Source organism: Helicoverpa zea, chromosome 1 (assembly GCF_022581195.2).
Source record: "Helicoverpa zea isolate HzStark_Cry1AcR chromosome 1, ilHelZeax1.1, whole genome shotgun sequence".
Taxonomy (NCBI): domain Eukaryota; kingdom Metazoa; phylum Arthropoda; class Insecta; order Lepidoptera; family Noctuidae; genus Helicoverpa; species Helicoverpa zea.
In genome coordinates, this window is record NC_061452.1 from 10,676,478 (window position 1) to 10,692,803 (window position 16,326).

Consider the following 16,326-nt stretch of genomic DNA (forward strand, 5'->3'; position numbering starts at 1 on the left):
GTTTACATGTATGAATGGGTGAACAATAAAACGTGTGCGTTTGCAGTTGATACATACATTAGTTGGGCGGCTCATGTATGCGCGTGCGCGTCGGACGTAAATCAACCACTTGGAGTATTTTAATTGCACGCTCTTCGGTTTCGCACCTCGCACCGACATCTTGATAAAAACATGTCACGCCGGCCCCTCGTTAAATAATGTAGTAGTTATAGCCATAAATTCTTTGATTTAGAACTCACTGCCCGTTAATTTACGTGCCTACTATAAACCTCCTAAGTTGCGACTGCTATGTGGCGCCATACGGTATCATTTTCTCTATCATTAACAATATTAATGTTTATGGATTAAAGTATACGATTCCATGCAACAAATTAATAAATTGATCTTACGTATCACGTTTCCTTATAATAAACACATTACTTCAATGGTTTTATTGACTTTGTAATAGAGTCATGAAGTAAAGCGATTAAAATGGTTGTAATGGCTCGATGATGGTAATTAAGACAATGTAAATGACAGTTTTCTAAGTTACAAATACCTTTAAAAAAAGACTTATCACAAAACGACTTAACAAATCAAACAAAAGTATATCCTGGAAAACATTTCATCCACTAGCTTCCAAACCACAGCAATCAGTTTGAACCGAGAGCCAAAATAAACTTTACCAAATTATTTATAATTTATGTTTAATAGTGGAGCGCGGTGGGTGGTCCGGCGGACGCCTAATTGGATGAATTGCCGAGTTAGACGCACGATACACTGAATTAAACAATTTGTAGTTTTACCTGCCCGTTGAGCAACTATCGCGTAACCGCTACGACGCTACGACGTAGCCTGCAATTAAACAAACATGTACTTTTCTAATGCTACGCTTCTACGAGCAACTGGTTCTATAAAAACTGTGCAATTTATTATCGTAATAGTGCGGTAATAGGACAGCTTACTTGATGACAGGTGACAGCGCGGTGGGCTGTGAGCCTACCATTTTGTATTTACTGAACTTATATAGAAGCATTTATCAGCCACTATTAAAGTTAGCCATGTACTATAAACGATTTTATGGACGTTGTTATTTCCGTATTCCCGTGCTCTTTACTTTGTGCAATTTGCTTCACCTTCATTGCACTTGAAAAGCTGCAGGAACCTTTGAAAAACAGCCAAGATGCCAAAAATTATAAATTGAAAATGATGGGGCTTTTCATGCCACTAATACTGTAGTAGTATACAACTTGTACACAGTACAGATAGTTTACACATTTTAATGTACTTTAGAATCTTTTTGATTATTTGTTAATTTTAAATTATTTTAGCTCTTCTCGCCTGAAACACAGGATATCCTAGTTCAGGCACGTAAGACTCGGATATAAGCTTATATTTAAGACTCAATGTTATTCATGCTGTAATAATGTAATGTAATTTAAATAAAAATATTATTAAATATTATTAATAGCGTATGAGTCGGTTTTTAGAAAAGGTAAATCTGTGGTCTTTGATACGTTTAAGCTGAATAGACATGAACAGACATGAAGCTGAACGGAGCATGTCCGATAATAACCTCATTAGTTGTGTAAAATGACCTTTTTGTAACTGCATTCATATCTTAGTGTTCAAATTATAATTTTACTGCAGCACTTGACAAAGCAAACTAATTTAAAATAACAGCAATAAGTACCTATTTAAACACTGTTCTCATCATAAATGCCGTACAAGTCGTAAAAGTGGCCAAAAGGAAAGGGAAGTACTGATAGTACCGTCAAGTGTCACAACGTGGTGATGCTATCAGCTCCCGATGAATTACATTTACGCCATGCGCGCGCGCATCCAAGTAATGTACGAGGTAAGCTTACTGTTACTTTAACGGATCTACTGGGAAACTTTAAGTTTATGTTGAATCATTGTAAAGAGTATTTAAAAAAGTTAAACAAAAATAGGGGAGTGTTACTGTCGTTTTTCATTCAAGTGTCTATTACCTACAGAAAAATAAAAACATGTCAGCACTTCTTTTTTAGATATGTATAATTATTTAGACTTGAATAATATGTGTACATATTTACTTTCTGTCACATCAATTCAACAGTCATAGTTTAAGGACCTCTTGAAGAAAAACTATGATAGTACTCATATCATCACTCTTAACTAACGAATTTAAAACCATTAGACACAAAAAATATGCATCGCCACATACACGTCATAAAAACCACATATAAAAGTCAAACAATATGCTATCAGTTGTCCAATTCAAACAAATCATAACATCGCGTCTTGAGTGTTATTTTAATAATATCAGTTTAGTAAGATAAGTCTGTTTCCGAGTACGCTGGGTAGCCAGGTGCGCGGTGGGTGGTCCCCTGACGTCTCTATGCTGGCCGGCCATGGACGTGCATCTAAATGTCCTTATAATTCACTACATCTGCCACTTTGCTCCAATGTAGGCGCACCATCATTCCACATTTATTCAGGACATGCAGAACATTTCTATTGTCCCCTGAAACGTAAAATGAATCAGCCGATTATTATTCAGCGTAAGTAAAAGCAAAACGGGTTACTATAGCGTCCGTGAGCATTTCGTGGACAACCGTTCAATGCTTATCTTTTATTGCCATCTCATTGTAGCGTTTGTTGTAAATTTATAGCGGAGTATTATCTTACAATACTACTTTATTGTTTACTATATTTGGGGTAGTTATCTATTCATCTGTCACACTACGATATACAATTGAGTTATCGTATGTTCATTCATGACCGATTTATTGTATTTGGTCTGGCCTAGGACGTATTAATCAATTGTAGTAAACATATTGTGCCTTTAGTGTGTAAATTGCTGTCACAGTTGCAATACAAATGGAAATGTTGTGCTAGAAATATTTATACTGTGAATCATGTGTTTCAACAGTAAATAAACTTACATTAAGTATAGCGATTACATTGTGTTGTTTAATTGAATGTCCAACACATTAACAATTATAAATCAAGAACAATAAAATTTTGTTTAGAAAAACACATATATTAAGATCGAGAAGTCCTGAAAATAGTCGCTGTTTACATGGTCACTGTCTCAGAACGCATCCATAATGCAAGCCCGACTGATATTTTCCATTAATGATACAGAATCTATTTTTTGTTACCAACTTAATTAATACTTAATGCATGTTTATAATACCTTAACGTGTACCTACTGATAGTTTAATTATTTTAATCAATGCCCGCACACTGCTCACGGCGATATTATCCGCAGTCAAAGTATAATATTAATAATGTGTACTTTGTATTCCACTTCTAGTTATTACTGTTTACGTACTGGTTAATTAAGATGACAATTAAGAGGCATCTCGTCTTTATTGATTTTTGCAGTTTATAAACTGGTATGGTAGAAGTTTATAACTGACTGCTTCCTTCGTTGATCTAATGGTAGATCAGCTACTCAGTGTTTTAGGTTCAATTTCCTTGCCGTGAGTAGTTTTATCTGAATTATAAATTTTGGATTGCAAAAAGGATCGCATCATAGCAGCAAAATTGTAGCCAGTATACTAATCCTTCACAATAAATGTATTGATACAGGGTTTGTTTATTACAGATATTATAACTTTTCAAATAAGTGCTGTCCTTCCTTTAATTTTACGTTTTTGTATACAACTTAACTGTATGTATGTTAGCGCCCATTATTTAATGATATTAGGTTAAAAAATAAATAAAAATGCTGTTTATGAAAATATTTTGAAGGACCCATTTGCCTAGTTTTCAAAAGTGGCAAATCTTTCTCCTAGAAATGCATTTTTATGAAACAACAGGATAAAGGTGCACGTTACTGCTGACTCCTACTCCTACACCATAAAACAGGAACAAACGTCGGTATAGCATATTCAAGTGCTTTACGATTTAGCAAAGCCTAGCCGTAAAGTAATTTATTGACTAGAACAATAGCTGAACACACAGGAAGCTAGTTAGTATTCACAAACACGTAAGGGCATCAACTTTAACCGATGCTGGACGCCTTCCAGATAGACGCCCATCATGCATCTCTGACGGACAACTGACACTCAAGCACAATTTTGAATCTAAGCTTGACTTGACTTTTTACTGGCAAAAGTCTTGAAAGTTAGACTTTATACATAAAAATAGCTATATTTCAAACCATGACCCTAGTTGAAATAAAGGAATAAATAAAAATAAAACAAACAATACAAAAAAAACAATAATGACTGTCTACTCTTTCTAATGCTCCCACGATAAGTATAATTTAAGTTACGGAATCTAAATTATTTCGTTTCAAAAATATCTATCTAAATAAGCTAGTAAATAAGTATTTGCGATTATTTTGTCTGAAGGGATTAGAAAGAAAATTCCAAAAGTGGAGGTGCTGTACCCCTGTATCCTGTATCCTGCTGTAGTGAATGAATAGTACATAATAATAATTCTAACCAGAGTTTCAGTGAAATATCATCACTTATTCGTCACAGTTATACAAACTGTACCAACTGAAGATTTATTACTTCCAGCCAGTTTCTTCATCAAAAGTTAAAGCCAAAGTAAAAGTCAAAGTAATGTCTAAAGTTAAAGTAACGGTTAAATTCAATTTTTCTATGAATTTTGCTGTCACTTTAGCCTTGAAAAAACGAATTTGACCGCTACTTTTACTTTAGACATTACTTTAACTTTAACTTTTGATGAAGAAACTGGCCGTTAGGTTGCAAAGGTCACGGTTACAACTGTAACTACAACGACTTTAAAACGCAATTACCCACGAAAGATTACTAACATCTCTTTCGGTTGTTAACAAAAACCCTTATAAATAAAAACATAAATAGCCATATGGAGCAATAAATTTGTTTATTGTACAATAAAATAATGTAGGGAGTTCGTGTTGGGTGGTCGTCGGCACAAAAAGCCGAGCAAGATGGCGGAACAACCCGTTGCCATAGAGACGCGACGCGTCCCCGCCTGTAACGCCACACAGTGCTCCAACTACAGCCTCTCATCTAAAACATATAAACGTTTCAACTTCAAAACATAATTGCGACGATATTCCCAAGTAATTTACTGGCACTTTAGTGTCTGCAGTCAATTTCTTAAACACTAAATTGCAGCAATGTAAACGTTGATACCAGCTTCATACACAATTATAGCTTAATCAATATCATTCATAAGCCAACACGCGACAAATAAATTAAAATTATCTGGATAAACAATATAATTAATTTAAAGTTAATTTCTATGTCAATAAATTAAAATATAGCTACATTAGAGCCGCAGTCGTTATGGTTATGTAATCGTATGAGTTCATCCGTGTCTAATGAAAAATTTTGACCAAACGCGGTTCGGGCGGGCGCAGTGGGCGCGCGGCGACGAGTCTCGCTGACAGAGCTCTCAGTGGAACAATCAAGCCATTGTTTTGTACCAACCACGCATTAATTAAATAATACTTGTCGTTCCGTATAATGACTTAATTTTGTACCTGGACGGAACAATAACTGAGATTATTAACTCACTTTGTACTCGGAAATTTAAATGCGCACGAGTGTCCGCTCTTAACGTTTTTAGCATTACCTCTTTTAACTTTACAAGCAATATTTTGTTACAACAGCTATAAAAATACTTAACTCGTATGTCAAACCTTCGTATTTCCGAGCATAAATGCATAACTGCATAAAAGTTTATTACAAGTAAAAGTTTCTATTGCCAATAATTACAGGTCTGTAGCCGCGCGTTCTGTAATTAAGTTTTCCTTGAAGTGTGAATTTATTATATCTCGAATTGCATACATAAAATAAAATTATACTTTATGATTTTGTCATCGCAAAAACGAATAAATCTTTGATTTAGTAAAAGTTATTTCCCTAAGACGGCGCATAGACTGAGGCATGCGGATAATAATGGTGGAAATAGAAGAAAGTTAAAAGTTTCAATTTCAACCGCGCCTAAGTACTTTTGGAGACCTCGTCCAAACAAACAAAAATGTTTTCTTTTTATTATATTAGTATAGAAGTATAGATATCCGATAAATCTACAATGATTGGCAGACCACCTCAGGTTGGCGACCATCAGATATTTATGGACTGAAAAATTTGTTCAAAATTATACAAAGAACAAAGCGGCGGTGAAAAATTTAAAGGAAGATAGGTAAAAAACGAGCGGAAACGGATTCCTGACTAATCGCACAACGAAAATGTCTGTCGAGCTAATGTCTCTATAGGGTGGCGCAGATTGATGGCGTAGCGATTGGGCACGCCCCGGCCGCTCGCCCGATCGCTTCTCAGTAGCTGGCGGCTACATTAAACGACACACAGCCTCCGATATGTTACATAGATTCAGCCATAAACTCATAACAGATGTGAGGGCCAGTTTCCTGCTATAAACTTACCTTATATGTTAATTTAATAGCAGTTTCTGCAGACATCTGCTGGCGAACAATTTCCTGCATTTTCCCACATTTATTTCACATAAATCTTTGCTAAACATTTATAAGTACTTGATGATAACGGGGATAAGGAATTTATTTGTTGATTACGCTTTTACATTGCGAAGTTTCAATTTCATCATTAGTAGAAAATTTGTCAATTACAAGATCCACTAAGTATAGAGTCATCTTCATTGATTGCTCAACCATATCTAACAACTAACATTTTCATGTGAACATGCCTAATTGTCACCTCTACAGCCTTATTATATTCTATGACATCAGTGTCTGCAACAACAAAATACTCTTTATCTACGGACACGGCGATTACGTGGCGACAGGCCCTATAATACGGCTAGTAATGGGCTCGTCCTATTACCGGCCCTGCCGATCTACCTGCACTGATGAGCTTACCAAAATATCGCCTAATAACAATGTTATTATCGCAGGCCATATGCAACCTGTCATTAAGGAGACATCATCATCAGTTATCATCACTTCCTAGAACAGTTAAGGATGTTTGTCTTTTCAATGATTGGTCAATATTAATGAGCTGTGGATTTGAGCGAAATGCAGACTGCTTTTAGGGCTAATTCCACGCCGGAGACGAAGCATTCTTGGAGCGGTCAAAATAACTTCCTGAAATCCTTAAGTGATCACTCAGAAATCATCGACAGCCATTAGATTTTATAAAGGTCAATAGTTCAACTCTTCTAAAGAGGCGCAAGAAAAAGCGATTGATGACCTACCTACGCATGAAATAAGGCCTTTATACATAGAAGTACCTATGCAGCTACATTACAACATCATTACTATCAGTGTAATATATGACGATGTCAGCTACAAGGCTTACTTTCCGACATCAATAACTGTTTAACGGAGTGGTGTACCGGCTACACGCTCCAATCAAACCAATTAAAGGTTAAGGTTAGAAATAAATATTGTCTGCGTGAGTCACGAAGTTATGGTGGTCTAACTGTAGAATTTCGATACATTAAGACTTCAGGAGTTAATGAGCAATTTCTAGGAAGGTGTGAAGTGGAGAGGATCAGGTAATGATCGCAATAAATATTCGCTGTTTGAGCAGTCGCCGCCAAAGCGTCGCGTGTTTGAAAGGGTTCCTGTTATTTGTCAACTTGTTATTGCCTGTAATTTTGGTCCTTAGTTTTTTTTTGGATGATTCCTGAAAAAGATATATCTCTTGAATTGTCCATTTTGTGTTTTCGAATTGGATTACCCAACATAAGCCTATAATTAACCCAGATCAGTTTAATTATTTTGAGACTTGGTTAGGCCAACAGTTACTAGATAGGCGGTTAGAACTATCTATCATTCAAATGGCATAAATAAATCTACATCAAATAATTACTATCTCAGTAAAGATACCCAATCCAATCTGCGAGTGTAACTTTTTGTTATTTACCGGCAAAAACTAAATTACATCTTTGCACCTAATAAATTGTGATAGGAGGAAGAGACGTCAATTTAAAAATAAATCTCATAAAACGATATTACAAATTATTCACAGTAATTTGGCCGAAACGTTAGGTGCGAACAATATTTCTTGGTAAATTATATAAGCATTAGTGTTTTGTTGAGTTCATGTAACGTAGCGTATAGCCGTGGTCGGTGGTGAGTGCCCGGGGCAGGGGTTACTGAATGAGAGCTAGGAGTGTGCGGACGCCGATCGCGAAATTCGGCAGCGGCCGGCGCACGCGCGTACTCCCAGCAAGGCAGGTGTTACACATCCGTGGTCGCTTTCATTAGCTTTTCTGCACTTTGGTTTTTTGATGATGATTTGATGTTTAATAAAATTTAATATGGAAAAGTTAAGGAAAGCTCAACCTGCACATTACCAATTAAACTTTTACTTTCATGCATTTTAAAAGGCGTCTTTTAATAATATTGACATAAATAATGATCGTGAAAGTGAGGCACTTTAAGGTTGCTTATGTTTGACCTTTAACTTCATCTTAAGTTTGTTTGAAAGTTGAATATACCGACGTTTTTAACAGATGCATTAAAGATACACTTAGCTGAAATGACTAGTGGATAAACATAAAAGATAGATGTTTCGAAGAATCGAGGGCAATAAATCATTTAAACAGAGAGTTGCATGTTTCCTCATGCGGAGCGTAACAGTAGCTCCCACCAATCAAATTCAATTAGGACGGTTGTATCGGAGACAGTCACATGTCAATCAAAGCCCATATCGATGGTCGCTGTTCGGTAGCTGGCGTGGTGTAAGGGGAGAGTGCTAGTGGATGCAGCGTGCGGGGCGCGGGCCGCGAGTGCGGCGCCCCTGCGACGTGGGTGGGCGCGCTGTGTGGCCGCGCGCTGGGTGGGCCACTACTGCGCGCACGCATCACACACACGCGCGCCGCACCAACACACGCTCCCGACGCGCAAATAAACACAATAATCAACTAGCGATACTTTACTCCGTCACCGGATAGAGCAATCGCTCGGGGAGATTATTGCAGGAATCGCGGCGAGTGACACGCGCCCGCGCCGCCCGAGCCTCGACAGCGCCGAGCCCGAGAGCTCGCGGACCTCCACACAAACTACCCACTTTACGACCTCCCATCCAAACACGCTAATTTCCCAATACGATTACATTTTACGAATAAATTTCCTATTCATTCATTGAAGTGTCTGAAGTCGAGTTTAAGGATCATAGACTTCCTCCAAATCACAATGTAAACATTCAAGTTTCGTATCTCATTTCAAATCGACGATTTGTCTTATTTGTTGAGTAAACTAACAATAAAATCCAGTAGACCACCGACATCAACTGGATTACCAACAGTATCGATATAAATGGAAATAAACAGAACAAAATGTCCGTAATCTATAAGATAACTAATGTTACTCGTAGAGCTCTATTTATACAGACTTATTCTGTTTTCGAAATAGAGTTGCAGAAAATAAAACATTAAAAATAACGTTAAAAGCGTTTCTGGCAGCTCGAGCCATGCTGGTGTGCTCTTTCATTGAAAAATACTAAAGTGTCGTAAAGTGTGTACTCATCTTTCGCCGTATATAAAGTTAATTGGCGCAAAAACTTGACGCCTGTTGGCGCAGGCGCAGCCGCCTTGATTTATAACTTAATATTCAATCGTAAACGTAATGGAGCTCTAGAATAGGCAGTAAAACCAGCCGATAGTGGCGACTGCGTAAATTGTAACCACCATTGCCTAGTTGTAACTAGAACTCGTTCGCCCTAATGATACCGGTGTCCATAAAAGGATGCAATTTAAAATAAACGGTTATATCGGTCAATCAGTGAAATATATCAGAAACAAGTTGCTATGAGTAAGATAACTTTTTGTCATACAACATGATTGATTCGGCTAAAAGAATGTTGAGGGCAGTTTCGAATGGTCCAGACGAATTGAAAGGCAATACCTGTCAAATTCTGTGTTGATCGATCACCGATCTCACACAGAACGCAAGCTCACATTTTGTACAATTTTTCACATTCTGTGTGTGACGTATGTGCCTTTTTTGTGTTTTCTTTTTAAATTCCTTTCACTTTTGTTGAAATGTATTCAAATAACAATTCGATTTGACAAATTGCAACAAAATGGAGCTAAGGATTTTGACAAGCTACGAATAAGAATACTACTACGAACGTGGATCGAAATAGAGGAAAGGGCCGACCAAAGAAACGACGGATGGATTGTGTGAAAGACGATGTAGCTGAAAAGAAGGTCCTGTAATTTCTGGCACTGTTGGAAATACTTGATTGAAGCCCTGTAATATTTAAATCAAATGCTGCTTGCAATATAAATAAATTAAGCCCTTCGATTTTGTTTAAGGTAGAGGAAATCAATTTTAATATGTTATACTTCGGCCGTTCAGAGAATGCGTTCCTGACACCTATCAGTTAGTCACGACTAGTGATGGGCACAACATAACACTGAGTTCGTTACCGTTCCTTCAAAATGAACCGCCGCATTATTTTAAGATTATTTTCGTTTTAAATTGGCGGAATCATTTGTTTTATATTTTAGTTATTTAAGTGGAAACCAAAAAAAGGTAATATTCATATAATAAAATTGTTTTATTTATTCTTTGTTACAAGTACATTGAATTGAATGTGCGAACAGAATATTAATCAGACTCCGATTTGCTTGAGGAGGTGGTGTCTTCATCATCATCTTCGCCTACATGTATAATTATATTATTATCAATAACAGAATCAATCCTGATATCTCGGTCTAACAAAAGCCGGGTAATCAAATAAAAACAGATCGAAAACACTTGAAAAACGTGGTCTATGCGCACGAAACGACAACGGACGACTGTTTTAGCGTCACAAAATGGCGGCCCATAACGCCATTTGGGGTTACCATTTTTAATCTAAGTATAAAAATGCGGTTTGGTCATAGTTTTATTTTTATATTTCATAAAAGTTATAATTAAGTCTTATAGTCCATTATTTTCCAATTCTTAAAAAGAAAATCAAAACGTATTATTTTATATTATTACTGTATAAGAACAGATTACGATACTTGCCTGTTATTTTTAGCACAGCACTACAAAATATAAACCGCTGACATAACCTTGTAATAGCGCAGTATAGATTTAGAAAAATATTGTTTACCAAGTTATTTGACACTCAGTTTGGCACAAAATTATAACATTCATTGATTATTGATATAATAATGTTGTTTTAATGCTCCTCAATTGTTAAAACGGTAAACAACCAGCAAAAATATTTTTATCGTAACTGCAACGCCATTGCAAAGTTACGTCGTCAGTTCAATCGCGACGTGTCAGGAACGCATTCTCTGAATGGCCGAACTATAGTCCTAAGATCAGTCATAAGTTTTACGAGTATGGGACTGCCGAACAGCCAACGCGTTAAGTCGTCGCCTACGAATCACTTCGTCATACTCGTACGTCATTTGTTCAGTACTCCCAATTTTTATGTGGCCATTGTTCGAAACGGCCTGTTTTATTGGCCGGTAGCCTCCCAGGACGACAGCGGAACAAAGGAAATACCGCTACGTGTGAGTTTTAAACTCGTACCAATTCGCACGCTGGATGTCGCCCGCGCCGTGTTTGAGTTTCGTGCCCGCACTCATATTGGTTCTTTCGTCAAGCTTCATTAAAGGTAATAAGCGGCGGCGCTCGGTGTACATAGGGGCTGTTGCTTGTACGTACTCTATACACAATTTAAAACAGGCAAGTTCAAATAACTTGTTCGCTTCCCATTCTGTCAGAGCACTTTCACTCTCTACCTACGAGAATACCACTGAATATGAAACACCGTCTTACGCTGATACGATATGTGTTTCTAACAAAAAAATCTAGATTTTTATATGGGTAGTCATAAATATAAAATATTTATGCGAAACTATAATAATTATTTATTATCTGCTCACTAATAAATAATCAACGTAATATTGCCGGCATGCTCCCGATACATATCTAGCTTATGCGAGGAACTCACATAAATACAGCAGATACATTCCGCTAGAAATACACCATTATACCGACCTAGCGAACATTATAAATGTGGCTTGAATAAATTAACAGTAAAATATAAAAGTTTAATAAAATATCTATATTATCTAGTGTCAACACTTTCCATAAAGATTGACATTGAAATCGTTACCAAATAATTAATTAGCGATTACACTATTAAAATGCCGTAGACGAGCCGTGCAGCACTAATGACAGACCACCAACGTCCGATTTCAAAACTAATAATACAGAGTTAAAAAACAGGCACACATAAAAACAATTATGTTTGACCGCATTGCCATAAAAGAGAGTAACATGACCAATTTGAGAGCAATTAAGGAGTCTAATAGCAGGAAAGGATAGTAAGGAACGTGAGCGCTCGCCTCCACCGCTGCTTAACCTTCATGTTTATTCTACGATCCTAGATATCATAATATTTACATCAACTTTCCATTTTTGAATAGGTAGCAATAGAGCTATTAGGTTTGCCTTTAGAAGCTCAGAGTTTACAGGTCAAACAATATGCTAAGAAAAACTTTACCTAACATCATACTGAACATGACTTTTTTCTCCCGAAGAAAATGTTGATATGGATCACTTGATTATCACTCTTCCTACTTGATGTAGACGTAACTCCTATGCTATTTACAAGTTCCAATTTTCCTTATCATTTCCCCTGATCTCAATGATGCTGAGATGCAGTCAAGACATGCCTTCGGGAATCATGTATTTAATCTGACTAGCGAAATCAAATGAAGTTGAAGATATGTCTTTTAGAAGAATCTTTGAAAGGGCTACCCAACCTACGTTCTGGTGCTAAGTCTGATTATTATAAACAGGATTATCTTTCAATGCCTGACATTTGAATGGTCGCAAATTGCTGCTAGCTGCGTGCTCACAATAGCTGTAGTTGGTCGCAGCTCACAATGCGGTTGCATCAGCGTCGTGGGTGGTCGGCTGTCACTCAGCGCGCTATAATCAATTTGTTCGGCGTTCGGCGCGGGCGCACCCCGAGCCCCGGCACTAGCGACGAGCACCATACATGCGCTTTTCGTCACGCATCCTGTACGCATTTGTCTATTAATATGTTTCTAAGACGAGCCGTGAGAGACTGGCAGGACAAAAGCTTGCCACATAATTAAGCTTTAAAAGCCGCTACAACTCGGCTTTACGTAATAAACACTGAAGAGCTTTTGGGCTATAATTATATACAATGTATCTCTAAAGTCTAGCTGCAAATTCCGACTATAACAAAGATATTGTTGCGACTTCATGTCCGTAATAATTATTAAACATCATTTTAGATTTGTTCTGGTCATTCTTCTACATTACGAAACTGTCCGTAACTTCGAAGTAATTTAAATTAAAGTTTATGTGCAAGACTAAATTCATGCAAAATTATACAATAGTTAAGTAGGATGAACGTCTGTAGATCATATTAGAAGACCACCCACGTGGAATAGTTTGCGGCTGACTTATGGTCAAGTTTTGCAAACAATGCCATTCCTAGTGTAGAATGACTCAATTAGCAGAACGCACGAGATAAGGCCGGCTGCACAATGGGCTGTAAATTGCCGTGGGTAGAGCCGGCTGGACTTGATTATGATCCTAAAAGGAAAAAGATGTTTAAATAGTGACAAAAACTTGAAACTTTGTACAAACTATCTCACGATAAAGCAAACAGTGACATTACAGAAATGGAAAGTAAACAGCATAATCAATCATTAACGGATAATTGTGGCGGCGCAGGTCAGCGCTCAGAAAAACTGAAACTTAATGAAAGGGCAGGATGTCGTCCGTTCCCAGATTTTTTTTATTTTTTTAACTTTGCTTTAGTCATGGTGGTATTCGGCTGCTGAACAAACTTAGCTTGGAGCGCAACATCGATAATTCACTCTTCAATCTATATCTAAGCTACTGTTTCCACTGCCACGGGTTACAGTTTTCATTCTAGATTTTGCACTATGGATAAAGTCTTTACTTTGATTTCCAATTCTTTGTTTTACTCATCTTTATTTGCTTCACATCCAGTTGCAATGTCGGCATTGATTTGGATATATTTATGTCCTAACTTCATGCTGCAATAGATCTTCAAAGTGAAAAGACTCCTCTCGCTGTGAGTATAGTACAGTGGGAAGTGTCAGTCTTTTACTGAAGATAAATAACCCTTCAATTTTTTTTGGAGCCCTTTGTGTGCCAGGACCACGGAAAATTTTTCGTAGAATTCTGCAGCCTGGGCAGATCAAGTCATATCAGATTTAAGAACAGTTTTTAAGAGGAATCACAATATCATACTTTATACTTAGCTCCATCATTCCTCGGCGTGTTAAGAACCCACACTATGATGTAACTATGTATCACCATGCTTGTGTTGGCTCGTTACATTCAGAATGGAAAAACTGTGTTCGAATGGAAACCCACAATTTTCTGGCAGCAAGGCTCAGTGATAGGCGTGCATCCTGCGTAAGTCCAGTCGGTACGCACCGTGGCGGCGGCGAGCGATCACAGTGCGATTATTTACATTAATCCGTCGCGCTGTCATCGCGTGGGACCGATGACGAGCGCGACTCGCTCCTGAATTTATCTTTAATGTTTTTTGTATTAAACTTAATTGATTTATCTGTATTTTGTACTTTAGTAATCGCTCAGAGCGGTGGCAGCCTTTCATAAGTCTGCATTGCAAGAGCAGACCAGATGCTATTCGATTTGGTTCTTTTTAGTCATGGTGGCTTTTTTGTTTGTGTTATACTTTTTTGCTCACATTATTTTACTCTTATGTATAGCTAATTCAAGATAATTGCTTTATGACAGAAAGCTGTTTTGTAAAAAGATTAGAGAGAGACCTATTAGTTGACAGATTTCTTGGCTTCTGAAAGCCGGCAAAGACTGTGAAAGATGATTGATGATTTATGAATAAAAATCAAGTAACTCATCAATTGCCATTAAGTAATACTTAAAATATGACGACAAGAACACTAGAAAACATTTCAGTTACAAACACTACCTCTCGTTCTCTTTCCTAACACCTTTTTAGCGTCAGTCGGGTCGACACAAAAGTTTCGCATGATTTTTTGTCGCGTAGCTCGGTGAGCAGTGATCGTTAGTTGTGAGAAGTCCTGTTCCTGTATCAACAGTCTGGCTGGAACTATTAGCACGGAGCCGTCAGGGGCTGTTTGCCGACACAGTTAGCAACTGCTTGTTACCTCAAGTGCCACCGGACAAGGTAAACAATAACGGCGACGGTGTCAGCCCAATTGGCCGACACTTTTGCATTGTATTAAATATCGACTATAAGAAGCTCTCAAGTAGTGTGCAGTATTAGGATTGGAAAAAATCTTATAGGAAGCGCCATTGTTGAAATTCTTGAAAAGGATTATCGTATATTACGTCAGAATAGCCATTTATTGAGAAAATAACCGCCTCAATAATCTCTAGATTAAAGTTACTTAGGCAATAAATGCATGGTTTATTAGAAGTTAGGAACGGCGTATTTTTGTTTGTTTGATATTTTGATGCTAATTACAAAAACTTACTTGCTGACATGAGCACACCATTATCGCGTGTAATATGTTATTGCGACTCTAACACCGCTAATTTTACAAACAATCTGTTTAATTACAACCGACATCATTAAGTAAATACACGTGTTAAACAAGGCTTAACATGTGCCTACATTTACATAATAACATTACAAATGCGACACGCAACTTGGTATTAGGTGTAAGTTAAGGGTAGGTGTGCAGTGAAGCCTGTATATTTTCCCCTCGTCTCGTTGTCCACGTACCCCGTGCATTGTGTGCTAAGCTGTGTGTAGTGTGTACTCAGGACCGAACAGTAGCTGTTTGTGCTACCTGTGCTACGCTCTACCTGCGCAACGAATACAATCCTTATCATTCCATAAAATACAACAAAATCCAACAGCAAATACTCTAAGAAGGATTTCGAAATCAAACAAACCGAATGCGATAAAAAACAACGCTCTGAAGATCACAGAACGAGTGGGTAGACTTAGTTTCATTCTATTTAAAATTAATCCTTCCAAAGTTTTACGTTTACTTGACCACAAGTTTATGTCGGAGAGGAACCAAAACATAAATCTTACCAAGAGACGTGTTTAAAGCGAAAAAAGTAACACATGTCCAAACCATGTTTTAGAGGGACTAATTTCCTTTGGGGATTTAAGTTTTTTCTTTTGTTTTTATGAGAAAACAAGAGCGAGATACCACCCACGTCGATTTACGAAGGCTTCGCATGGATGTGAGTGATATAGTCAAATAAAAGCATTAGCGTTAACACTGTTGTTTCTGTACGACACTGAGGAAGACGGATATTACGAGCTGCCTCTACTCATAGCAGGAGTACAGATGAGAACGCAAGTCAAACTGCAAAACTTCAGCCTATTTTAAAATATCTTTATTTAGGTTCTGAATGTTTTGATGACATTTCTGGAAACGCAA

At 37.4% G+C, this 16,326-nt stretch overlaps 1 protein-coding gene across 2 annotated transcripts in view; it reads right to left on the reverse strand.

The window, feature by feature from the left end:
* Positions 1-1,998: 1,998 nt before the first annotated feature.
* Positions 1,999-16,326, reverse strand: part of LOC124645930 (ubiquitin-protein ligase E3C) — a 48,639-nt gene continuing 34,311 nt past the window's right edge. The window contains exon 21 of one of the 2 annotated variants that reach the window (XM_047186219.1): positions 1,999-2,485. The gene's annotated coding sequence lies outside the window, so the exon portion shown is untranslated. Of the gene's footprint in view, positions 2,486-4,810; positions 4,977-16,326 lie in introns of those variants that run through there. The other variant, XM_047186294.1, reaches the window with a different exon arrangement.